Source organism: Peromyscus eremicus, chromosome 13 (assembly GCF_949786415.1).
Source record: "Peromyscus eremicus chromosome 13, PerEre_H2_v1, whole genome shotgun sequence".
Taxonomy (NCBI): Eukaryota; Metazoa; Chordata; class Mammalia; order Rodentia; family Cricetidae; genus Peromyscus; species Peromyscus eremicus.
In genome coordinates, this window is record NC_081429.1 from 38,422,842 (window position 1) to 38,450,422 (window position 27,581).

The following is a 27,581-nucleotide window of genomic DNA, read 5'->3' on the forward strand; positions in this document are numbered from 1 at the left end:
CATGCTTTAGTCAGGAAGGGTCACTGCTCCCTGGCCCATGTGCACTTGGGGAGAGGTGCAGTGTGCATGTCTATGTTGAAGGGGAAAACAGGAATGGTTGGGGACATGTGGTCAGTCAAGGTTCAGCGGAATGGGATGCAAACATTCCCCTCTGTATCTCCTTTATTACCTAGTCACAGTGCAGTAGAAGGGAAGAGAAGTGAGGCAGTGTGGGGCAACAGACCTCCAAGCAGAGGGCAGGCAATGTGACCCACCAGAACTGACCAGGGAAGAGCTTGGACCCAAAGGCACTAGGAAGAAGTGGCTGAGGAGGGAGGAGGTGGATGTCTACAGTCTGGGCAGAGGAGTAGCCTAAGTGCAGGGAGGTTGCTGCTGAGGTTGGGTAGTGAGGGCCACAAAGCACAGTACCCAAGAGAACCCAGGGCCCAGTGAGCTCAGGACAGAAACAGATCCAGTTTTGAGGAAGCTCCAAGCTGAGGGTGGACAGCATTAACTGAGGAGAAAGGAGATGAGACGGAAGAGAATGACTTTAGACACATAGCTAAGGATTGTTGAATTGCTGCAGAAAATTAGGAAAATGCCCAAAGCATGAAAATTAGTGCACCAATTTCTTCGATTTTTAACTTGGTTCCAGAAATCAAAATGCGTTAGCTTAACAGTAGTAGCTCATGCTTTGAACTTTTTTCTAGACACTAAACATGTGATTGATTAGTTTTAATAGTAAATGGTCAAAAGATGCTCATTGAGAAAAATTTAAGTCATACCAATGTCTGTTTTTTAATAACTTACATGTTGATTGCAAGGGTTTCATCAACACGAAATAAGGTGATGTTATCACAATTGAATATAGGTGTTTTGCTTTGCATATGTAGATACATACACTGCATACTTACAGAAGTCCATTCATCCACTGTCTTTCATGATAACAAGTACCCCAAATACTTGACCTATAAAGACAAAGTGTTTAATTTGGCTCACAGTTTTAGAGGTTTCAAGTCACAGCTGATCAGCCTGTCATTTGTAACCTGCAGCAAGACAGGATATCAGAGCAGTAGTAAATGTCCAAGCAAACTGTTCACTCCATGGCCAGGAAACTAAAAAGAAAGAAAAAAACAGATACTAGGACCCCAACATCTCCTTTAAGAGCAAACTCCCAATGACTTAACTTCCCACCAGGCCCCATATCTTTAAATCACCTTCCAACAACACTGTCTTAGGAATAAGGCATTTGACATGTGGTCCTCCAAGGAGTACTCAAGGACCAAACAGCAACTGTTACTTTGTATATTTCATATATGTGTGTATATACACACATGTTTCTGTGTTTGAGTGTGTGTGTGTGTGTGTGTGTGTGTGTGTCTCCTCATTTCATCACAATATACAGAATGGAGAATGAGCTGAAAAATAGAGATCTCATTAGATATGTAAAGAACCTTAATTAATTTAATGTGCGTGTGTTTGTGTTTATGTGTAGGTGTGTGTGCGCACATATGTACACACACACATGGAAACCACAGCACAATGTCAGGTATCGTCTTCAATTGCTCTCTACCTTTGGTAATATCTCTCCCTGAACCTGGAGCTCACCAATTTGGCTATACTGGCTGACCAGCAAGGCATCTCCCAGCACTGGGATTATAAGCGTATGCTGCTAAGATCAGCCTTCTATGTGAATGCTGGGGATTTGAACTCAGGTCCTCCTGCTTGCTTAGAAAGCAGGTCACTCATTAGCCCCAAGACAACTATTTTAATGGAATGATAGGAATTCGATGTTGACCATTAACATAATTATCCCGAAAGATATAGTATTTGGTATGACCCTACTAAATAGGAGTATTGTGACACTGGTTAAAAAAAAAAAAAAAAAAACAAAGTGGAAAAAATCTCCAAATTATTAATCTAAGGAAAATATTTCTAAATAAAAGCTCATTGGCACACTTTTTGTGATTTTGAGGAAGGTTAGACTTTGTTCAATGATAGTTTTAATTTCTCAAGAAAGTAATAACAAAGAAAAAAATACCACAAAATCTTATAGTTAGACTAACGCTGAGTTTTGAAAGCTATTGAGTTAACATAATTGCCTCCCCAGTGCCAGCAGATGAAAGTCTAGCTGATGCTGATTCATGAGTCCTAAATCCTGCAAGCCAACACGCATCGTCAGATCCCAGCTTCACATCCTAGTTCAGCTCGATGCTCAGGGTCTCTCTCTGCTCACTTTCTATTCCTTTCTAAAATACAAATAAATAAGATGTGGTCTGTGTAACTGGTATCAAATGCCTAGAACAGGGATTTTCTCATTCTGGGCTTGAAGGTGACATTGATAAGGCAATACAGAGGACTCGAGGGTCCTACCTTGTGCTCTAAAAATAGTTTTCAGTGATTTCTGTGTAACAACTCAGAACTTTTTAAGCTACTTTCTAAATATAAACCCCAAGTCTGACCTGCTTCTAGAAAGGGAATGAGTCCTAAACAGCATCAAGGAAGTACTATTACACATTTCATGAAGGTGACAACTGTGTGTCATTGAAATCTCTAGCGTGTTGTTAGAGGTGGCTCATTTCAACTGTGTGTTAACAAGCCTGAACATATTCACATAGAATTGTTAGTGTAATAATGAAAATAGATAGAAGTTAAGCACTTGGGGTCCTTAAGAAAGGGCCTGATTACAATGGACAATGGTTAATGGAGAGATTCCTAACTGGTCAAAATGCTGAGAATTGTAAGTATTTTGAATACTGGACCCTGAGTAGGACACCATATCACCTGCTTCAAGGAACATCTCAGAAGGAGCAGAAAAAAAAGTGTAAGAGATAAATGATGAGGGGGAGTGCTGTAAACTGTCTTCTATATTCTAGACCCAGCCTGGCCATTACAACCATGAACTCACAGTACTTGTGGTTATCTTCACAAGACATGCCCAAGATGGAGCTTGTCAACATCCAGTCATGACAGAGGGATGGGACTCATGAAGCTCCACCCCTCCCTGAGGAGCTATTAGTAACTAATGGTTGCTAGGAAAAAGGGAATCATTTTCTTTAATGGTGTAGTCTCTGAATGTTAAATCTTCCTGAGAATGGAGCCGACATAGGGTGTTGAAACCTAATCACCTGAGGCCAATACCAGTTGCACTCCTGGAGTCACCAGACACCAAAGTCAAGGGCAACTAAATATCCCATTTTGTGTAAATTAAATTTGATTCCTATGAACCTTCATGGTTCCAGCTTTCTATTGTTAAATCCTGAGGGATAGGAGTCAGTCAGAGATGAAGGTATCCTCAGAATAGCCTCATTTCCCTTGGTGCTCCCTATCCAGTGCTCCAGAACATTCATTATCCCATCATCAAGAGGTTTCTATGTCTTCTGAATCATTTTCCTGCCTCTCTGTGCATTGCTAACTAAACATCTCAAACAGATGAGGCTGTTGACTGTTTTTCTATGGTGTTTGGAATGAGAAATAGTTCTAAGATCATCCATGCTGAGTGCTATGATGTGTGTTTCAATGTATTGATTACGTGCTAACTCTGTAGTCAAGGACTTTGTGCAGAGAAACATCATAAATTTAAGATACTATGCAAAATAAGTACAAATCCTTTAGATTTTCACATAGAATGTTGAGTCAGAAATGGCATGTGCACAAGGACCATAAAACAAACAAACAAAAACAGATGGAACATTCTCTTGATGCTAACTTGGTAAGAGTTTTGCATGGGAAGGAAGACTGTCATCAGTGAGAGTTAGGGAAAGTTGAGAGATGTACACAGAGAACAGACTAGGCAATGTATGGCACATTTTCTGACCTAAACACTCCATAATCTAGAGGATTTTCCTTTACCAAACACAAGTCTTATTAATTCCAGGTTTCCTACATCTCTCAGCATAGAAGAAACACTTTGTAAACTGAAGTCAAGATGGACAACAACACACTTAAGGACACTAGGCACAAAATTAGCCCCCTCCAAGAAGGAGCTAGTATATGCCAAGACAGAGTGGAAGAGGTCAGTTGACACTAACCACGTCATTCTAGAAGTCTCTGCTGACTGTTCTAACAGCACTAGGGGGAGTTAGGAACCCCTTGGAACATGTGCTGGGTGAGCAGGGGTGCATTGTGTTTTATTTCCTCAATTAAGCTAAATTCTAACCTTGAAAGAACACAGGGTACAGCCTCTGTGGCTCAGACATAATGAACTTGGAGGGTTTAGGAGTTTTTTCTGTAGCCCAGATGTTCTATGAGCCCTGCTTTCCTGAGCTGGATGAATCTGGAGCATCAGTAGGGCCATAATGTTTATAGTTTATAAGCACTTTGTTTTTGATGAGAGAGGAAGCTGGCATCCTTCCCTGTAAAGAGGGTAACTAACTCAAGAGACCAACAGAGTGACTGTCCCCTCTTTCAGGACTTTGTGTCCTCACTGAAACTACTTGGGCATAAAACTGCAGAAATGAAAATGACCTTATACAACTTTATACAACCTTTAGTAATAGTAATAATAATAATGATGATAATAACAGTATTTTTAAATGATGTGTACCTGTGGGTATGGCTCAGTGGTAGAGTACTTATCTTGTTGTGTTCGATCCCCTGGATCAATCCTAGTAAAGCCATCCCATCTGAATCAGGAAGAACTAAACCAAACATTCACACTCCCCAGGGCATTTGTCTACATGATAATAAAGATATCTGGTCAACCTTGAAACTCTCCTTGATTCCAGAAAGGGTTTCTTATTTGCTTACTACATGTACCCAGCTGATCTCAATCAAGCAAACAATTAAATTTATGAAGTATCTCAGTATTTAACCAATTTCCTCAAGTTGTATTCAAACTTCTTATAATGCACATATGAGTCATAATTCTCATACTTTTACCCCTTTCTTCATTCTTCCCACTCATCAACAGCCACACATAATTTAAAGTATGTAGGCTAAGTGTGATTGTACCATTTAGACTTTCTTGAGAAAAAGTTTCTCCCATGATGTCAATGATAGGCCAGATAGTGTGGGGGGGGATAGAAAAATTGATTTAATAAATGCTTTAGGAGATCAGTGACTATCCAGAGAAAATATAGTCTGTTTTCTTATTTCATACCATAGGCCATAAAGAGGAAAACATACAGCTGTTAATGCTTGAAATTATTTGATAGGCAGTGGAAAAGGGACTTTAAAAGAATCTAAATGTCTACTTTTAAACAACAAATAGATTGACAAACAAGATCATTTCAAATGTTAATGTACAGAGGAGAATATGCTTGAAGTACATTACTTAAGAGCATGAAAATGACTGTATGTGGCCATGTACAATAAAAATAAAATGCTGTACAGCTGGAGATAAGAGTCCTTGTCTATCATACAAGTTCAACTCCCAGTAAAAAGGGGGAAAATACATGAATAAACTGTTGTAAAATAAAATGCTAAATTATGCACAAAAATATGAAGTAAGTCATAAACTGGGGGAAAACTTCAAAGTCAAAAGCTTTCAAAAATTGCTAGATGCTGGAGAGATAGTTCAGTTGGTGAAGTATTCGCCTTGGTAGTACAAGGCCCCAAGTTCAATCTCCAGAACCCATGTAAAATAACGATATAATAGCTTAGTCTCAGGGCTGTGGAAGCAGACGGGCAGATCCCTGGGCTTTGCTGGCCAAGCAGCCTAGCCTACTCAGCAAAGTGACATGCTAGCGGGAGACCCTGCCTCAAATAGACTGATCCTGAAGAACAACCTCTGAGGTTGACCTCTGACCTCTACATGTACACATGCACACATTTTCTCTCTCTCTCTCTCTCTCTCTCTCTCTCTCTCTCTCTCTCTCTCTCTCTCTCTCAATACAAAGCAAGAAAGAGTTAACAATTTCAATGTAAAAAAAACTCTTCTAAATTACTAAGACAAAAGCTGTAGAATAACAACCACATGAGATATATGCACAGTCAATTCATAAGAGTTGCCAATACACATAGGGAGGAGTTCTATATGAGTGAGATGCTCTGTGTATAAATAGGTTTTATCTCGTGTGGTTATAAGGGGATATTGGTATACACTTCTAGGATGCTCATTTGAAAAATGTTTCAATAAAATATAAGTTCACTTGACCCAGCCAAACTGTGTGATGGAATGCACTACAAGTAATGAGGAGGTCCCTGGCCAGGAGTGAGGTTAAGCAGAGTCACAAAGCCTGCTGGCTATCCAAGTGCTTCACCTCACACCCTGCAAGACATGATTGCTAGCCTGGAATATTAGCATTTGCAAACCCAGGGGGCTGGCCTGCTGTTTTTGCAGCTGGAGGTCAGGACTAGACTGATTGAAATTTGGCTTGTGGGAGCAGGGAGGAAACCTAGAGACCTCCTGCTCTGACCTTCTCCTTTGATAGATGATCGGAGGGGTGGGGTGGTGAGAGATGACCTACCCAATGACATAATCCAATCAGAGCAGAGTTAGAGCTTCAAGCCTTACCTCCTACCCCAGGCTCCTGCCATCTTTCAGCCCTGTGTATTCTGTTCCAGCTAGTCAACTTGCTGAATGACGTGTTTTGTGGTCTATCATCTGGATTTCATTAATAACTTGCCAGGCTGATGCTTTGTAATGGTCTATCATGAAGTCCATGGCTTTCTGTGGCCCCAGTCACTTTGAGTGGAACATAGAAGAAAGAACACTGACTAGCAGGGGTCTGACGGGTAGGGGTACCACTGCAGAGCAGTACACACTTGAACAAATCTTCTCTCTGCCCTAAAGATCATGTTTTTATCTGTAGGAAGTAAGCTTATAGTAACAATTCTGCATATTCCCCATGAACTCTTTAAATCCATTTTCTGAAAGTCCTGCTGTTTTCCTAAGTTAATGCATAAACACATCAGATGCACTGGTGCATGATTGAATACTCAGCTACTCTGGAGGCTGAGGCAGGAAGGTTGCTTGAGCCCTTTTTGAGCAACCAAGAGAGACCATTTTGAAAACGCCAAACCACAGAAACCATGTATGTAAGGCATACAAGAAAATTTCCAGGTCCTGAGACAATTGCTGTACACATTTAGATTTGGAAGTAGGTGTTATGAAGGATACTGGAAGTTAATTTCTGCAGTAAGTCCTAACCTGCTATAGCGATAGGGGATATATTTGGCTACACCCCAGAACAGTCATGAAACGGACATGACATAGTTCAGACCAGCCTTGCTCAACAGAACATAATGGGAACCACATTCACAGCTTTCTGTGCTCCAGTAGCCACATAAAAAAAAAGTGGGAGGAACAATTGAAATTTATTTTAATAATACAGTTTTACTTCATCCACTGGAAATGAGGGATTATTTCAGCGTGTAAGCAATATTTTAAAATTAATGAAATATTTTACATTCTTCTTTTCTTACTATCCCCGTAAGCCTGATGTGTATTTTATCGTCTGAGCACAACTCAGTTTAAATGCTGAAGTCTTCAGCAACGCTTGATTTCTGAGTTCATAAAACTTACACTTGGAGCACCATAGAGTTATTTCATACCCATTTAAAAGCTCGCCAGAAACTGAAGTGCATCTGTGTCGATTTTAAACGGGATTAAAAATTCAGTCCTCAGTTGCATGGCTCCTATTCCAAGTGCCCAATAACCACATGTGGCTGCCATATTGGACAGCACTGGTCAGAGTATTGGGCCACCCACTTCTACCCTTAGGGGCATGTTTGGCTCATCAGACAGAATGAGAGTATTATAATGTAGAGAGACAGGTGATTAGGGAAAGGCCATCAGAACAAGAGATACAATAATATGTTTAAAAGAGTTTTCTTTCTTTTTTTTTTTTTTTTTTTTGGTTTTTTGAGACAAGGTTTCTCTGTGTAGTTTTGGTGCCTGTCCTGGATCTCACTCTGTAGACCAGGCTGGCCTCAAACTCACTGAGATCCACCTGGCTCTGACTCTTGAGGGCTGGGATTAAAGGCATGTGCCACCACCGCCTGACAAAAGGAGTTTTCTTGGGGTGACATGGTAGCTACTAGAAAGGAGTGAGAGTCACATGGTCTGAGAAGACTACAGAGAAATCAAAATGGGCCATTTTATTTATTAAATTGCTGCCCCATCTTCAGAATAACACAGACATAAAAATAGTTGATAATAGAACATTCCTGAAGCCTCACATTGAAGGAGGATTCCTTCCTCACAGCATTCCTCTGCTTCAAATTTCCCAACATCAGTGATTGCCCCAAGACCCCACCCCCGATGATGACACCACCCATGCACACAGGGAAAATACTATGAAAACATCAGCTCTGCCCACTTTTTGCCTGTCTAATAAAAACAAAAGTCAAGAACGGTGGCCAGGCCACGACATTTTGTAAATTTCCTCCATTTTGGTTAAATGATGATCATTTCTGAAAGTACAGTAATTCGCATTTCCAAAACTAAAGCCGTATGTTCTCCTACATTCTTCTAGCTCAGTTGGCCCCCAGGAAAGGACAACCACGGGAGATGTCTATCACTTGACATTCTTTAGCTGACCACTCTCTGGTTATCCCAGTATCTGCCAAGCACTTGCCAAAAGAGATAATTTTCCACCACTACCCCCTTTTTTTTTTTGCCCACATCAGGCAGCTCACAAGTACCTGTGAGTCTAGATCTAGGGCTCTGTTAGCTTCTTTCAGCGTCTTCCAGCACCCACATGTGTGGTACATGCACGTGCACACTCAGATACATATACACATTCACACACACACACACACACACACACACACACACACACACACACACAGAAAAATAAATCTTTAAAAGCAATAAAACTTCAAGTCCTGAAAATGTAGACGCTAAAAAAGGTCCATGTCTGAATCTTTGAAGGAACTGGGCAAATTAGAGGGACAAGAGGTAAACTGTAGACACAAGGGAAGAGTGGGCTTTCAAAGCTGGGCCCATCAAGGAGGACAGTTTGGCATCTATTCTTCTTAGAATCCAAGGTCAGAGAAAGAAAGATACCTCTTCTGTCCCCTTAGGTCCCTGGAGGCAGAAGGAACTTCACATATCTATGCTCTGCCCTCAGAAGAGCAGAGCTAGGCTACTGCCTGACGCGTAGAATCAACCAGTACTCAGTAAGCCAAAATCCATCCCTCATCCGCCTCTCAGTCTGAACTAGTTCACCCTCCAGCAGTTGGGTTTAGTTCTGAGTTATGAGGACGTCGTTCACAAGCATGGAGTCCCTCTGCATCTCAGAAGACCTCACGGTGGATTTGCAATGAATGGCTCCCTTCTCACCTCCCTTCTTTACTAGCTCAGTCACAGGCTCTCCAGCTGAGCCACCTCCGGCTGCCCGCAGTCTTTACCTCTAGGATCCCATCGTTCTATCTGAGGCCCCGAGAATTCCTCCTGACCCAGCAAAAGGGTTTGCTGGTGAGCATCACCGGAAGAGTACACTGGTTTCACCAAACCATGAGAGCATCTATCAATAGATGTACTTGTATGTGTCGTGAAGCCCTGAACAGAAGAATCAAATTAGTTACATTTATTTATGTGTTTGTTTGTTTGTTCATTAGGGGAATGTGAGCAAGTGCATTCGATGAACAGAAGAATCTAATCTTATTTACATAGATACATTTATTTATTTGTTTGTTTATTTGGGGGATGTGAGCAAGCGCATTCCATGGCATACATGTGACAGTCAAAGGACAATTTGCAAGAGTCCGTAAAGACCTTCCACCATGTAGGGGACTGAACTTGGGTCATCATACTTGTCAACAAGTGCTCTTTTACCCACTGGGCCATCTCAATGACCCCCGGATGAAACATTTTAAATTTATAATTGGAATGTGCATTTATGGATACACACTGATATATGTATGTGTGGATATATAATTTGATCATGTACAATATATATTATTGTCAAATTAAGGTAACGTTTGATATCGTCTCAAACATTTATCATTCATTTGTGTTGAAAAGCATCCAGCATTTCACTCATTTGAAATATATCAGTTACTTATCATGCATAGTTACATTGGGCTGTAGGACATTAGGGCTGTTCCTCCATTCAAGTGCAGGGCTCTCTCCGTCTTCCCCTCCCCCACAGTCTCCCCAGCCTTTGGTAACCACTGCTTTGCTGTTTGCTTTTACACGTAAGTGAGAACATGCAGTACGTTTCTTTTTATGTCTGACTTGTGCCGACTAACATAATGTCCTCCTGCTCATCTGTGTTGTTTCCAATGACAGAAGGCCATTCCGCTTAAAGATTGCGCGATATTCCATCGGGTATACACCCCACTCTTCCCTCACCTCTTCATCTGCTTTGGAATACCTGAGGTAGATTCCAAATCTCCGTTATTGTGAACTGTGCTACAATGAACATGGAAGGCCAGCTATTTCTCTGGCAGACTAAGAAAGCGAAGACTTCTTAAATGAAATGTTGGGGTCAGACACCAAAGAGGAGAACGCAGAGAGTCTGAACGGATGTACATAAGGCTAAAGAGGAAAGAGAGAGTCCTTTACCCAGGCAGGTCTGCCTGTTGCCAGGACGCTGGAGATGGGGTTAGGTGTCCTCCCTAGGCCCCTTGCTGTCCTGGGATTCCAGCTCTCTGATGAATATTCCAGAAGAGAAGCAACAGAGAGGGAAGAACTAGGAAGTGTTCGTGAAGGGGGGCAGAGAAGGGAAAGAGAAAGGGGCCACGAAACATTGCCTGATCCCACAGGAAGCATGTGTGCTGGGGTGTGTCAGGGAAGGAGAGAACCTGTCATTGGAGTGTTGAGCAAAGGCTCAAGGTCCCTTCTGCATTCTTCCAAACAACCTCTCCTTTTTTTGGCACATGGCAGATGTGGGCCTTTGGGTTTTGGCAAAGACAAGGAAATCAGAAATTCAGCATAAAAGCATTCCAGCTTCTGAGGGAGAGAGAAGATGAAGGAGGCAGAATTTCGCAGGGAGACTGCCAAGGGTGAGGCTGATGAGGGAAAGAGGAAAGAGGGGATCCAGGAGGCGCTGCCTGCGAGACACAGGAGTTCACCCTGGAACTGGCCAGGATGAGAGCTGAGCTTTGGTGGGGTGAATAGGCCACGAAAAGCACTCTCCATCAACCAGGGCTGAGATTCGCCATGTTTGATGAGCACAAGGGGACCTACAGCTTTCCAATTCAGACTGTAGGCTCTGCTGCCTCAAGGGAATTCAAAGTCCCAAGGAAAAGTGCTGCAGGCCACAGGAATATATCATAAGAACTCAGCTGGTTATGGCAAAGTCACTATCTGGAGGAATCAGGGAATTCCTCCAGAGGAAGCCAAATCCCAAGGAGTTTTTGGTGTTACTTGGCTTGTTATATATCAGCTGTCTTCTGTTATGAAAATCATGTGTGCCTTCATAGTTTTCCCAATTGACTTTTCCCTAAGAAGGGCTAACAGTGTGGACTGATCACTCTCTGGACATACACATTCCAGGTATTTGGAGAACAGCCTCAGGAAAGGCTTTCTCTGGAATCAGATATCTCCCTTGGCCACTTTCAAGGACTAGCAGTAACAACAGTCCACATGCAAGTCTCCTGATTTAAGGTAAATTCCACAAGGAGACACCACCTAGGTCAGGTGGACGTTAAGTAATACCTTTACACAATTCAGCTCAGACCCTCCTTTCTTACAGCCTTACTAACTTTATAGACCGCTAACTCCTTACCTAACCACTTCTAGGAATATTTGGATAACCTTCTGCGCTGACAGCTATGCTCAGCCAGAACCCCAGTTCAAGCCTCCCTGTAATTATCATCATTGGCATCATCCGGCCAGGTCCATCCCCAGATGGAGGAAAGTACCTTATCAGAGATACCTCTGTACTCTCTAAGAACAGACTTAATCCAGGCTACCTGTTTGAGAAGACCTGGCGGATGTGCCAATTAAGCTTTACTTCCTCCTTCCCCAAACCTTACCTCCAGTTCCAGATCTCCTTTTAACTATCACCAGAGGCATCTAGCTGTACACAGGTTGCCTAGCAACTGAGCACACTTTCCCCCACCCTGCAGAAAAATGGCAGATAGCTTGAACAGATAGGAGCCACAGGAAAAAAAGAAGACAGTTTTATTTTCTCCCATTGACCTGGCAACTTATAGATTCTTAACATTTTCTACTAATCACGTTTAAGACTATAGTTGAGCACATAAGATTCCCTCTTCTTAGATATTACCCGAATTTAGCCTTTAGTTAATTCATTTCACCATTGGTCACTTCCCTTTGGGGTTGCAAATGATAATTAATGGTTATTGGCTCCCTATGTGATTCTTATCACTCCTCCATTTGACCCTGGAAGCCTGGTCTTATATACCAGGACTTCCAGGGCACTGGGGGACGAAAAAGAGAAAAGAGAGTGGAAGAACTAGACGGGTAAGAACTTGAGAGGAACAAACTGAGATGGGGAAGAACTAGATTGAAGGGCTAGAAGAGAGTACTAGAGGAATGAGATGGAAGATGAGGATGAGCCAGTTGGGGAACAACAAGATGAGGAAGAACGAGATGAGGAGAGAGAAGGAGATGGGAGAAAAGATGATATGGGAAGGAACAAGATGGATGAGAACCTAGAAGGGGCAGAACTAGATGAAGGAATTAAGATAGAACCTAGAGGGGACCGCAGATGAGTGTAGAGAGAAATCAGGCTAGAAATGAGCTAAATACGAGAGCAGAACATAAGCTTGTAACTGACTCAGAAGAATAAAGTGTATGGACTAAGGAGTTTCGCGTACATAGATTCATTTCTTCTCATCAAAGATTAATTATCAGCTGGTTGTAGATTCTTCCCGGACCCTGGGAGGGGACTATGGAGGGGCTGGACCCCCTTAGTCCCCGATAGAAAAGCAAATTGTGGTCCTGATGCAAACCCTGGGCAGTACTCTACAAAATGGGTCACAGGAAGGCTGCTGGGAGCAGGCAGAGTGCTGAGAGACAGACAATTGTCCTTCTTCCTTCACTACACACGTAGTCACACATGGGTCCCAGGCACCAGCAGGATCTAAGAGTACTCCAGACACACTGAAACCATGGAGGTGAAGAGAGTTCTAAGAGCCATGGTAGGCAAGGCTGGACTCCAATGACAATCTTCCCACTAACTACTGTGTTCAGTGCCCAACCTCTTCACACCTTAGTCTCCCCATTTGCGGAGCTTGGTGGAGAAAGGCCAACTCGTGGATTTCTACTAGAAAGTAAATACTTTACAAATAGAGCTTCTTCTTTCTGAGTATAGACCACATTCATTGAGTTGACAGCAGTGGACTTTTCCCTTTGTAAATAATCAGATTATCAGTCAGATCCTGCAATTCCTGCCTCCAGGTGGCTTGTGTTCAAGGTTCATACTTATTCACTATATTCATTACCTTTAAATTGGCAAAAACCTTCGTTCTGAAAATCTCTTTCTCTTGTTCTCTCTCTCTCTCTCTCTCTCTCTCTCTCTCTCTCTCTCTCTCTCTCTTTCTCTCTCTCTGTCTCTCTCATCTTTCTCTCTGTGTTGAGATTTCTGAAGCTCATTTCCAAAATATTTTAATGCATTATATACAGAACAATCAAAAACCCAGAGAAATAAGCTAGCTCCTGATCAATCTGCATGTTCAGTACAATCTCAAGTGGGCTTCTCAGTAGAAACTGGTAAGTTGATTTTAAGTTTCTTACTTAAAACAGTTCAAATCCCAACACCCACATCCATATCCAAGAGATCCAATTCCTTCTTCTGGCCTCTTTCAGCAATTGTACTCATGTGTATGTGTGTGCGCACACACACACACTTCAAAATAAAAATATTTTACAAAAAAAAGAGAGACCATCTGTGAATTTGTTCTGAAAGGGATGAGGTTCCAAATAAATACCAAAATGTCCTAATATATATCATATAGTGTATCCAGAAGGTTTCTCCAGTCCTGCCCAGCCCCACAGTCCTACGGCTGCTTATAAAAATAATCATTCAGAGGCTTTTATTAATTACCAATTGTATGGCCTATGGTAGGTTTCTTGCTAGCTAGCTCTTATAACTTAACCCATTTCTATTAATCTATAAGTTGCACATGGCTGTGGTGTTACCAGTCTGCTGGCATCTTGCTGCTCCTTGGGTAGCAGCTGGCATCTCCCCTTACTCTCCTTTCTTTTCTCACTATCTCTCTTGGATTTTCCCACCTGGCTCCATCCTGCCCTACTATAGGCCAATGCAGCATTATTTATCAACCAATCAGAGCAACACATATTCACAGCATACAAAAAGACATCCCACAGCAATGTAGCTTAAGCTTATAATATGCTTGGACCTTATTTCACTTTCTTTGTGATAGACAGCCTTCCATTTTTAGGAGTTACTGACGATGTGATGACATCCTTCAAGGAATACTCTCCAAACTGCAATATCCTAGATACTTGTACTTGACCTCATCCATGTTCCCTCCAGCCTCCAGATGTGTGTTTTGAACTGATCTTCTGGTCAAGGACTTGGAGCCGAGCTGATTCATCCACACCTTCCTCCCCATCCCACAGAGACCGTAACGGCATGCCATATGCATTACAGGATGTCTGGCCGAGACCTAAAGCAGGGCTGTGGTCACGGAACATAGCAAAACTAAATGACCACACACAGGGTCTGAGGCTCTGACCGTGTCCCCTCTGCCCCGTCTAAAAACCCGCTGAGCCAAATGAAAGCTTCCTTTCTTACTGTGCAGCTCAAACATGCTCCAGAGAAAGACTCTCTCCACTAACTCCCCAGATGCGGGAACGGGAACACTCCTTGCTTCTTGCGTAGGCCCTTGCTTCCAGAGGGCAGCCAAATAAACCATGGTCTGAGGTGTTGCTGATGGTGATATTGTGCTGTGGAGAGTCAGAAATACCAGGGCCAAGTGGAAGCCAAGTGACCCAGGAGAGAAAAATGATCCAAACTGTCCAGTTAGGTCATCTGGCTGGTATGCTACAGTGCCTCGCTCACTGAATCCTGCATCTCCTGAAGTTTTACTTAAAGACGTGACAGATGATGCCTGAGCGTTTTCCTACTTTACTAGTCACCACTCTTGGTCATGTTACCTGGCTGGCCACTCTCTGTCCAGGGGTTTTAGTTTATTTTCCTGTTGCTATGATGTAACGCCCTGACAAAATCAACTCCAGGGAAAGGGTTTTACTTAGCTCACAGGTTACAGTCCACCATGGCAGGGAGGTCAAGCAAGCAGGAGCTGGGAGCACATTACATCCACGGTCGGGAAAAGGGAACAGTGAATGCAAACTTGGAGCTTAGTGCCCCTTTTCTGTTCATACAAACCAAGATCCTGGTTAGGGAACAGGGCTGCGCACAGTGGCCACACTGTCCCACCTCATATAACAGCATCGAAATAAACCCCCGCAAGGTTTACCCTGAGACCCCTCTCTCTGGCGACCTTAGATTCTGCCAAGTTGACAACTGACACTAACCTAGGTATGAGTAGACTTTCGCCTGTTGGAACTTCTTACATTCTGATGAAGGAGCTGGGCTGAGCAAGTCTGCAGAGCCTCAGATCCAACCCGGCAACCTTCTGAGCAACCCCAGGCCACCTAGTCAATGCCAATTAGCCTCAGTTTCTTTCTCTGTGGGAGCACCTGCCCCTAAGGTGACTGTGAAGGAGAAGTGTGTGGTGCATAGTTAAATCTCATGTATTCGTATCTTTCTTGCTATCATTATCACTATTATTGCTGTCACTATGCTGGTAAAATAGTCTGTTCCTCAGAAAGCAGTTTTCAGTACAGGAGAGACTCCAAAGAGTGACTCCTTGGCTCCTCCTATGAAGCCAGACTGGCTTGAATCCAAAACAAAATGGAAGCACTTAAAGAACTTTGACGCTCATTAGGGCCAGGGGAGTCTGATCTGCAACATTGCTGCATGCAGCATTTTTGTGAAGAAGATGCGGTAAAGACAGGTACCAATTTCTAGAATGGTTAAGTGCAGATGCTTAGTGCTGGGAGGTGGTGGGCAATGATATAAAAGAGCACAGAAGTGGAAACAAAGGGTGAGGCAGGGAGAAGCCCTCAGAACTGAGACAGATGGGAAGTGGGAAAAGCCGAAGCACCCGGGAGTATGTTATGTTTGGATGCTCAGCGGGTCAAAGGGGGTTCATTTTCACCAGAGGATCAGTTAAAAGTGGGTGGGGGATATTTCACAACTGCACATATTCTAGCTCACAAATTTCCTACACCTCAATAAGCAACAGATTTGCCAGGAAGAGAGAAAAAGGGAGGGGGTACTGGAGATGTAAATGCCATCAGAGAGGCAAGAAAATGTGAGGAGGAATAAGAGTTTCTCCTGGTTACACCCACAGTTATGTCTGAGGGGTGCTTTGGATGTGTGATAAGACGGAAAATTTTACCCCACTGAGCTGAGGGAGTCAATGCCTCTGTTGAGTTATATAGACTATTTACCCTGATGACTTTTCAGAAAGGTAATCATTTGGTTTGAAAACAAATTAATATCTTCTCTAGAGGTCCCAGCAGTGTGTGGTCTAGTCTCACATCCATCCAGAACTTTCTGAAAAAAGAAAAATAGGGAAATGACTTTGGTAGGGTTTTCTCAGCCCTCGCTTTTCCCCATGTTTCCATCTGCCTTAGAGTCCCCTCAATTCTTAGGAAAATAACTATTTCATTGGTACTGCAATTAAAACCACTAAGTAAGATAAATATATAGATTGTACAAAGGGAAATTTCTATCCAAATCCAAAAGAAAAGGTTTTGAGTTACCATGCACCTCACTCTCCCATGTTCTCTCTGACATGTATAAGAGGACACTCTATCCAACTTCACTTTCTTCTTCAGTTACTACTTGTATCATCTAGTTGCCAGACAGATAGGGCTTGGCAGAGGACACTTGGCTAACAGTGCAGAATTGTGTGCCCCTGCTCTGTGGCTACTTCTCCTCTTCCTCTAATACACCACATAGACCCAGGAGGGGAAGTTTGCTGTGGAATCATCCTCTTGTATGCTGTAAAGATTTGTCAATCAAATTGGTTTAATAAAATGCTGATTGGCCCTTAGCCAGGCAGGAAGTATAGGCAAGGTGACCAAACTAAGAATGCTGGGAAGAGGAAGGGTGGAGTCAGAAGAGTCATCAGCCAGACACAGAGGGAACAGGAGATGAATGTGCCATGCTATTAAAGGTACCAAGCCACATGGCCAAGTATAGAGACAAATTTGGGTTAATTTAAGTGTAAGAGTTAACTAGTAACAAGTCTGAGCTATTAGCCAAGCATTTACAATTATTATAACTCTCTGTGTGGTAATTTGGGAAGCATTTGCTTTGTATTTGGGAGATGCTGGCAGGACAGAAATTTCTGCCTACAGAAGTTCATTGTGTCTGTTTTTGTGACTGCATTGTCTTACCGCCTACCAACTCAACTCACTGTCATATGAGCATCACACACAAAAACTAGTGAAGGACTCAAGGAATTGAATGAACCCAGAGTCAGAACAACCCATGGAAACCTGCCCAGAGATAACCTGTGCAGAAGAGAACAGCCTCCTTCTGGCCTAGCCATGTGGTGTCTCTTACATGCAGACAGACTAGATTTAAGTATCTCTTATGGCTCACTTTGGCTAAAATCTATGGATATTCACTAACAGAGGAGGAAGTTAAACATGGGCAAAGAGGGCTGAAGAGATGGCTCTTCAGTAAAGAAGACAATTCCCTGGACTTCAAAAAGGTAAGGAAGAGGGAAAGTGGGGAGTTGAAAGAGGGAAGAGAGAGAATGAAAAAGAAACAGGAGCCAGAGAAAATAAAAGAGAATCACGTCACCATCCATTGAGAGCAACCGGGAGTCCAATCGGCGAGAGAGAGAGAGAGAGAGAGAGAGAGAGAGAGAGAGAGAGAGAGAGAGAGAGAGAGAGAGAGAGGAGGGATTGTATGGGCGAGAGATGTTGAGACCATGATTGGAAAAAGCACAGGGACAAATAGCCAAACTAGTGGAAACACATGAACTATGAACCAATAGCTGAGTAGCCCCCAACTGGATCAGGCCCTCTGGATAAGTGAGACAGTTGATTAACTTGAACTGTTTAGGAGGCCCCTAGGCAGTAAGACCAGGACCTGTCCTTGGTGTATGAGCTGGCTATTTGGAACCTGGGGCCTATGCAGGGACACTTTGCTCAGCCTTGGTGTAGGGAGGAGGGGACTGGACCTGCCTCGACTGAATCTACCAGGCTGAGCTGAATCCCCAGGGGAGCCTTTGCCCTGAAGGAGATGGGAATGGGGGGTGGGCTTGGGGGAAGAGGGGACGGGAGGGAGGAGGACAGGGGAATCTGTGGCTGATAGGTAAAATTAAATTAAATTATAAAATCTAAAAATAATAAGAAAAAAAAGAAAGTAACCATTCCTTGTCTCTCTCCAGTCTTCATTCAATAAGCATGAGGCTCTCCATTAGATCTTCCATACAAAATTTCATTTAATTCTCATCACAATCCTATGAATTAGTTAAACATGGTTCCCTATTTATATTTGATTCAACTAAGACTTTAAAATTTTAAGGAGCCAGCCTGGACTCTGCAGCTCAAGGCAGTGAAGCAGGCAATTGGGAACCAGTGACATCTAGATCCATTATCCTGGTCCTTATGTCTCACAGAACTTCTGTGTGAAGAAGTCCTCCTCAACCCAGAATCCTCTTCCATTTTTTCTCAAGCCACATATGAGTCCATTTCTATCCCTCTGAACAGGTGAAAATGGAGACTATATCCTCATGCAGCTCACCATTTCACCAAAGCATCCAGAGCAAGCCCAAATCGGCAATTGTGAGACGCCTACCAAATTCTGTGTACTCACCACAGCATGTGACACGGACCATCTCATAACCCTCAAGTTACAAGACAATTATCAGTAACCTCATTATGCGTACGAGGAAGTAGAAAGATTGAATGCTGTTTCCTAAGGACGTGCAGCTAGTAACTAGTGCAGTTGAGGCAGGCCCCCGAGTCTGGTTTCAGTTTGTTCCTTCACCACCAAGCCAGTTGATGTCCCTTGAAACATGGAAGAAGATAATGAGTGATGGTGGCGATAATCTAGGCTGAAGAAAGGCTAGCTCTGTCATAAGAGACATCAAGCAGCCCCTGAATCACTGAAGCAAGTTCATCCTGTGCTCGGTCCCAGCTTCCTCCATTTGTTAAGTACTAACACAGATACCACCCAGCCTTTCTGGAGATCTCGGGCCAATTCCTGTCAAAGGCTAAGAGGAACAATCTGTGTGAAAAGAACAACTGTGACGGCCTTTGAAAGAGTAGAGACTAGCAGGGGCGCAAGGAAGAACGCACGAAGGAGAGGGAGCAAAAGGGTGTGTTGTGTTTTCCTTACGGCTGGGAAGAGACCCAAGGAGCCTGGAGATGTAATGGGATATGGTTACAGATTACAAAAGTTTTGTTACAGCTATAACAGCCTTTCACAAAGGCACAGCCCTCCAGAGAGCCATATTTCATCTCTGCTTTCCCCACCACATAAGACAGAGGGTGAGGAGCTGAAAGGCAAGAAAGTCATAAGGGAGCTGAGCAAGCTCCCACATCCCCGTGACACTCCCATCAAGCTAGAGTGAACTGTGCCCAAACGCTCTTGTCATAACAGGCTTTGGCTCCCATCCCCATCATCTGTTTATTTATTTTTTTTCACACTCCCCTCGTTGGAGATGTGTTGCCTAGCAACGGGCTGTTGGACTCTAAACAGCCACGCACACAGTGGTCCGCAGGCACTTGGAGACACCGGGACAATATTTGAGTATCTCCAATGAACTTGCTAGAACCAACACATCATTACTTGGAAGAGGTAGTTCCTGGAATTCAGTTAGAGTCACATCTCAGGCAGTACCTGTTGGCTCCCCGTGAGGCAGAGGAAAGATACATCTCTGCATAATGACACGCAGGTAAAGAGAGCCCCTAGGAGCTCACAGAGACAGGAGGCCCTTGTGCTGTGGTGGGGAATACCATGAACTCCCTCAATCAGGTAAGGCTTTTGGAGCAATTACAACTGCCCCCCCCTAAGTTCTGAAAGTTTGATTCTCTCCATGGAAAACACAACAATATCTACCGAGATAATTTTCCTGTTCGAAGCAATGAAAGGCGGGTCATACTTCCCTTGGCTCTTCCCTGCCACTTGCCTTTGGATTTAGGGTCATGCCTCCAGATACTATCGCTGTGGTTTAGATGTGAAGTGCCCCCTAGAGGTTCCTATGTCACTAAAAGGCTTCCAGCCTTCTGGTGGCGCTGTTTTGTGAAACTTTAAGGTGTGGAACTTGGCTGGAGGCCGTAGCTCACTGAGGGTGATTCTTGGGGGTATCTTGTTCCTGGCCCCGTTTTGTTTCTCTCTCAGGTTCCTCTCTGTCATGAAGCGAATAAGCACCTTTTTGAAATACTTCTGCCACCATGATGGTCTGCTGAAGCCCCTGGAACCAGGGTGTCATAGACTGAACCCTCTGAAACCGTGGTCGGCAGTAACTCCTCCCTGTAAGTCCTTCTTTCGAGCAGTTTAGTCACAGCGGATGACCCCAGACATTGTTGATCATCAGGGAAGTGGCCCATGGAGGATCTGTATCCTAAGAGATCCAGCTGTCCGGCCTCTGAGAAACTGACCATTTATTTGAGTGCTTTTGTCATATAAATACAATACAAGCAATTTAAAACAAACCCAGTTTGAGAAAACACACAAATAAATACACAATTTAACAGCTCGTAAAACACACTGGAATACAGTTGATACTGGAGCGCTGATGCAGCCCCTTCCGAGGAGGCCATCTGGGTCTCCCCTCCTGGCACTCTCTCTGGAGACTGATCTCTTAGCTTCATGCATGCTTCTTTGCACCTTTTTGCAGAAGGTGGGCATTTCTGGATACCAAGCTTTTGAAAATCTCAATGTGTCTTTTTTTTTTTTTTTTTTTTTTTTTTTGGTTCATTTTCAAGTTATCCGCTGGAGAATCTGGGGCATTTGAGCTGAGGCTTTGACCCAAAGAAATTGAAAGAAAAGAAAGACAGACAAATACATCCACAGACAGGTTTTGCCCTCTGACCTCCTCAGTTTGTTTTTCCAGAGTTATTGGGTGGGTGGGTGAGGGGGGGGCGTTCTATGAATAGAGCTGACTGGCTATTACCAGGGCCAAGGAGCACTTTATATGCCTGTGACAAGGCTGTCCAGGTTCCTGGGCTCTCCCCTCTGAGCTCCGTCAGGGCCAGGCCGTACTAACAGGTGGACTGAGCGGGTGGAGGAGCCAGCCACATCCTGCAGACCTGCAGCCACAGATAGGAGAAGAGCTGGAAGGGCCTGAAGTGAAAGCCCTGTGGCTTTATCCCTCTGAAGAGCAAGGGTGATAAGAAAGACAAAGGCAGCCTGGTAACCAGAGGCCAGTGGGGAACAGAAACGGCACCTGTTCCAATGATTGGTTTGTTCAGCCTGAAAGCCTTCCTCTACCGCTCTGCTCTGGGCCTCAGTTTCTTTCCCCAGTCAGCCTGCAGATGTGAGCATCCATCTTATGGCAGACAGCATGTGGTCACACGTGTTTGCAGAGCCTGACTCCCCTAGGGAGAGAAGGCACCTGTGTAAACAGAGCAAGAGGCACGATGTGCTCGTCAGATATGCTCTGGGGAGGCACTGTCCCCACTGTCCCCACCGGCTGGTGGCTCTGATGGTTCTGAACAATGAAGGCTCTGTTTGCCCAGCTGCTTCTCACCTTCCCTCCTATGGCTCCCATTGTTGTCCCCCTGCAGGTTTCTCTGTTGAGGAGGGGGCATGCCCACTGACCAGGGTCTGTAGGGGACAGCAGTGCCTCATTGGGGAAACCCAAGGTTGGGAGAAATCCAGTTTGACAGTCAAAAACTCTAAGCACAGGGAGATTTTCGGACGATCTCACCAGGTCTGACCCATGTTCATCCGTGAGAGAGCACAGCTTGGGCAGAGGTGGATGCACCCAGTTCTCAGCCAGCCCTGGTTTTGTAGCAGGTGCTTAGATGATCCTTGCCCCTTCTTTCCTGCTGCGTACTTGACAGAGAGCTCACATAGACAGATGGGAGCCTCGAACTCGTGTCTGACTTATATCCACGTTAGTACGTGGCCTGACTGCCGTGGGACTCTGTGCACTCCAGATTGAAAAGTAGAGAGGGATTCTGCACTTCTTCCAGTCTGGCTCAGACCCACCACCTTTAACATCAGATTGGGCCATGTTATTGTTTGATTCCACGTGATCCCAGACTCAGACTGACAGGACATACTTCAATAAGCTCAGAGGGCCAGCTTGTCTCCAAAACTGGAGCCAAATGCTGTTTCTTTAGTCAAAACACTTAAAGTAACTGGTCTGAAAAATGTTCATCTTTCTAAGGAATCTTCAGGAATAATGCTGACGACACATTGTCAAGCTTGAGTGGCTTAGTCTACATAGCTCTCTGTCACCACCTGTCCCTTGGCTAGCCAGATTCTCTAATCACTACAGATCCAGCCACTCATTTGGTGAAAACATAGATGATCCAGGCGATCCAAAGTGAGTTCCCATTATGTGTCAACCTAGAGATAGACACAGTGGAGGCCAAGCCCCAGGAGGGTAGATATCAGCTACCAAACGGTTTCTACTTCATGCGACCGGAGGAAAGGGAGAGAGAGGCCCCAAGTTTTAGAGTAATGAAAGAGCTTGAACTGTGGGAGTGTGGGTCTGGGGACCAATGAGAACGGGGTGTTGACAAGAATGTTGCGCAGCCAAGGAACTTGGCTTTCAGAGTTTTACTCCTATCACTACTGACTGCTCCAACTCTGTTCTGGACAGCATATGGAAATCTGCCATTTTTCTGAGGGTTACGCACACACACAAAGACAAGACCCATGAGCTAACTATTTCTCTTTGACAAACTCAAAAGATGGAATGAATCATTTTCCCCTATCCCAGGGACACGGTGCTCAGGGGAACAGGCTTGGTAGCCCAGGCTGTGGGACTGTTCCAGGACTTTCTCAGTGGGACACATTCAGGTATTTAATACTATAAGGGTTCATAAAGGTTAACAGTGTCGATTTCAAACCAAAGACATCATGGCAATCCAGCCATCTCTCCCCTCCATCCCGTTCCCTCCTCCCTCCTCCCTGTCCCCCTGGCCTGGTCTCTGTATGCCATGGATTTCTCTGCTCCCAGTATTTCTGGATTGTTCTGGATTGTATTCATTACGCTTTTCTTCCACGCAGCCCCAAGCGGCCTGCTGGGTTTTCCATGGTCCTTCCCAGTTTCATCCCCAGATTTTCAGCTGTTGGTCTTGGCTGGGGCCAGTCGCTTCCTGACGTTTCTCAGTGTTTTTCCCTGCATGCCCTCTACCCTTTTCAAATCTCCTCTTTCTGGTCTCCATTCTCTGCCAGTGTGAACCATCGGGATTGAAGAAGAGTGAGAGGGTGAGTCAGCACCCACGAGGGAAGCTGAATTCCTCCCTACTGGCAGCCGAGCAGACTGGGGAGGAGGGATGATAGAAAGAAGCGATTTACTTTTCTAATTATTAGAAATGAAACATTAGGAAAAGTGACCGTCAGGAAAGAGAAAACTAACAGGGGAAAGAGAGGACGCACAGATGAGAGAGAAGGAAGATTTATGAACGTGTAGACAGAGAAAGTCAAATTCCTCTTTAAAAAGTAAGCAAAGCCGAGGAGCCACCGGTCCAAGCCTTGAAGTTTATCTTCAAAAGCTCAATTCAGACCAGATGTCCCCTACCCACTGCACTGCCTCTGTTCAGTCCAGGCTTTGATGTGATCAATCACATTTGAAATCTGGGCCTCCTCCTGCCCACCGTGGATATGAGTTGCGGCTCCCTCCTTGGAACTCTCTGCAAAGTACTGAGCTCTCTCTCTCTCCACCTGGGTTCTACAGAGAAGGGCCTTAAACTTTGGGACTTCTGGGTGATCAGCCAACGGGAGGAACCAAAGAGAGACTTTAAGGCTATCTACCTTCTCAGGCCTCAGCTCCTTGGAAATCTCAGAAAGGCAGTGGTATTATGGGTTTAAGAAAGCAAAACCTTAGGGCCAGCAAGATGGGTAAAAGGTGCCTGCCCCAAAGTCTGATAACCTGAGTTTGATCCACTCTAAGACACGGGGTAGAAAGAGAGAACTGACTCCCATTAAGTTGTCCTCTGGTCTACATATGTGCACCAAGGCATGTGTGTGTTTGTGCATACATATACATATAATAATGATGATGATGATGATATAATTTATTACTCAAAATTAAAAAGCAAAACACACTTTTTCTCTTTGGCCCCTACTTTTCCCTGCTCCAAAGTTTATATCCACTTAGAATTTATGAAAGTGACTTTATTGATAAACAGGATCATTATAGATATAACTAAGTTATGATTATGTCATATTGGATTAGGTTGGGACCTAAAGAACATAACTGATACCCTTATTTTTTTTTTTTAAGAAAGGTAATCTGAAGGGACTGGGAATATCTCTTAGCAAGTAGAGTGCTTGTCTACCATGCGAGAAGCCTTGTGCTCTCAATCCCCAGCACCACATAAACCAGGAGTTACTGGTGGAACAGCCTGTAATTCCAGCACTTGGGAGGTAGAGGAAGGAGAATCAGAAGTTCAAGGTCATCCTTGTCTACATAGCAAATTTGAGACAGCTTGGGCTACATGAGACATGCCTCCCCCCCCAAAAAAAAGGAGAGAGAGAGAGGAGGAAAGGGGGAGTTTAGACAAAATAAGCAGATGCACAGGGAAAGGTCGTGGCCGACAGAAGTGAGGTAGCTCTAAGCCAGGGGAACACCAAGGATGTCAGCAACCATCACGAGCCTGGAGAAACAAGGAGGAGCCCCTGACTTCAGCCTTTGGTGGCAGAACCATGCCCTGCTGACACTTGACTTCAGACTTCGGGCCTCCAGAACCGTGAGAAAAACTGTATCGTTGATGTGAGCCACGTGGTTTGTGGTCCCTTGTTATGACAACCCTAGGGACCTGAGCTGGTGACAAGAGTCTTCTCACTTGGCCACACTGACACAGGGGTAATAAGATTTCCCTAGACTTCATCCAAATATAGCTTTCTGGTTGGGCCAGGACCAGGGCCCCTGGAGCCACAAAGCAACCACTCTGTTCTGGGTAACCTCCGGATGGCCTGTCCCCACACTCTCCCCTTCTGTTAAGCATGTTCTCGGGGCTTGCCTGCCTGTGTGTCTGTTGCCTTTGAGTGCCGTGTTTTATTTCGGTTTCTCATAAATATAGAAGTGCGTTGGACAGAAGCCTGCCTTGGCAAGCAGGCCTTTGGCCGTCCTGACAGCTTTGCGTATCTCTCAAATGAGTTATGAGTGGATGGGGACTGGGGACTGGGTTCCAGCCACCACTCCCTTGAGCCCTGCAGTCCTCCCAAAGAAAGTGACTGTTTTCTTGAACAAAACAGTCACTTACCCAAGGCTTGAGGAGAACAGGCTATGATACACCCCCTAAGATCCCCGCTCATCATAAAGCACTTCTTAAATGGTGAAGAGAGTTTACAAGTTGTTTGTTTATAATACATTTTTCTGAAGAAAAAAAAAAAAAGAAAGAAAAGAAAGCCCTCAACACAGCCTGATCCAGGGCTACTGGTTCATGACTAGAAGAAAGTCATGGAACCTCACCAGGAAGACCATAAAAAGTGTGAGAGCTTGGGAGCTCCAGATGGATCCTTGAGCCAGCAGAATGTGCCCAACCCACTGAGAAGTAAGCCATGGCCTTGAGTTGAGAGTGGAGTATTTTTCTTCCCCTGAAGTGACCTTGATATTTTCATTTTCTCAAACTGCATACTGCTGCTTCTGTGAGCAATGATCAGGACCAGGAAATGCTGACACCATTTCTTTGTTCTAGGCCCAAACACCTAGAACAACATGGCCAGGGACACCCAGGGCCAGTGTTCTCCAAGTCAGGGTGTGTGCGCTGCAGGCATTGAGTAAGACAATCTACTGGGGTGTGGGAAGAAAATATTTAACCTTCTAGTTGTGTTTATTGTGATCTCAAAAATATTATAAAGGGTTTTATTAACAGTCAAGACATGGATCGCGAGCAGTAAATCTATACAGCTTGTCACTGTGTATATATTTGGATGTGGATTTCTCAAAATTATCAGTGTTTGTAAAGCCTAATGAGGGAAAAATGAAGCCGGCCATTCTCATATAGACACTTTTAAAGTATGTGTTAGAGGGTGTGGGAGCGGAGGGCTTGAGCAAGTGGGGAGCCTGTTTATCTCCCTCTGGGCCTGATCAGGCAACTCAGTTCTGTTTCTTCATCTCTGATCCCTGAACTTAGGGTTTTTAGGGTTACTTACACACACACACACACACACACACACACACACACTTGTCATAAGAGGGTTACAAACACACACACCACATATGCACATAAGCATGTACACACGTGCACTCGCACACACACACACACACACACACACACACACACACACACACACACACGTGTATTGAACAAAATGACCAAGCTATTTCAGTTGGGAAAACTAAGACCCAGAAGAAAAGCGATTGCCCCAAGCCACACAAGTCATTAGGGCCAGCGCCAAGGCTACAACTCCCTCTCTGCGTCCGAGTCCAAGTCCACTGTGTTTAAGATGGGACCATGTGTGCTCCAGAGCACGTTCTCTGTCTGGGTGACCTTACATAACCAGACAGAACCAGGCGAAGGCTGGGCAAAATGGAGTCTCCTCCTCCGGCGGTGATCAGCAACACCAGATCAGGGCCAGACTAAACTTCTCTGCCTGCTGAGGATGCCTGTGGGAGCTTAGAAGCAGTTCTGGAAGCCTCTGCTCCTGGCTAGATGCTCACATCACATGCTAATTTGCCTGTCCCTCAGTGTCTCCCAAGAACACCCTCCACAGTGAGCTCCTGAGAGGCCTTCCACACTGATTTGAAATGGGTCTTGCTCCCATCCGGGTCTCCGGAGATCACATGGAGCAATGTGCTTCAAGAGCAGAGCATATCTGTGTGACTGTCCGATCATTCTCCATCGTACTTGTTTCTTCGGGCGCGCTGGGCTCAGGGGCTCCCTTGACCTTTGTGATTTCAGCGAGGGTGATGATTAATGCTCTATCTACGTGAGACTGAGAGGATGGGGAGGGCGGGGGAAGATTGGGTACCATCTGTAATGAACGTGTTTTACAGATTTAAGAAAACAACGTGGAGAGGACATGAGGAACGTGGCTATCAGGTCCACTGTTCACCAACAGGTCCTGTGAGGATCACAACTGAATTCCTTGAGGGTCCGGAATGTGTCATAAATCTTCATGCCTGGTGCTTGGGAAATACTAGATACTTAAAGGCGTGATCGGCAAATCAGAGCATTAATACAGCCAATAAGGAATTGGCACAGGAATGAGAGGAGAAGGGAGCGCATTTGGGATGGGCCCGAAAATTCACTGTGCGGGCAGGCTTTGATGGTGACTAAAATCAGAAAGGGAGACAGTGTATTTCAGGCTGCGACAAGGTTCCAAGGCAGAAGGATAGGAACTAGAGAACCGCTCTGCTGGGGAAGGGCTGTTTCAGGAAGGTGAGCTGAGGGTGAGGTCAAGGGTGGCTTGGCAGAGGGCGCGGGGGTTGATGGCTTTTCTCCCTCTTTCTCCACTAGTGTCTTTGCTCAGAAATCTCCAGCCTGACTCCAGCCTGATCCCCATGGCATGCTGAGGTGAGCAGCACCTAGGACATTAGCCTTACCCTTCTACCAA

At 44.6% G+C, this 27,581-nt stretch overlaps 3 long non-coding RNA genes across 3 annotated transcripts in view; 1 reads left to right on the forward strand and 2 right to left on the reverse strand.

Annotated features, from left to right (window-relative positions):
• Positions 1-752: 752 nt before the first annotated feature.
• Positions 753-9,401, reverse strand: LOC131923331 (uncharacterized). Its single transcript, XR_009382575.1, has 3 exons — positions 9,277-9,401; positions 6,437-6,607; positions 753-1,094 (listed from the first exon to the last, which is right to left on the reverse strand). It is a non-coding gene; the product is annotated as an uncharacterized LOC131923331 (long non-coding RNA).
• A 770-nt stretch (positions 9,402-10,171) lies between these two features.
• On the reverse strand, positions 10,172-19,538 carry LOC131923327 (uncharacterized). Its single transcript, XR_009382572.1, has 3 exons — positions 18,711-19,538; positions 16,325-16,430; positions 10,172-10,244 (listed from the first exon to the last, which is right to left on the reverse strand). It is a non-coding gene; the product is annotated as an uncharacterized LOC131923327 (long non-coding RNA).
• LOC131923328 (uncharacterized) overlaps positions 19,520-27,581 on the forward strand; it is a 34,651-nt gene continuing 26,589 nt past the window's right edge. Inside the window, exon 1 of the long non-coding RNA XR_009382573.1 lies at positions 19,520-20,374. This is a non-coding gene — a long non-coding RNA (uncharacterized LOC131923328). The remainder of the gene's footprint in view (positions 20,375-27,581) is intronic.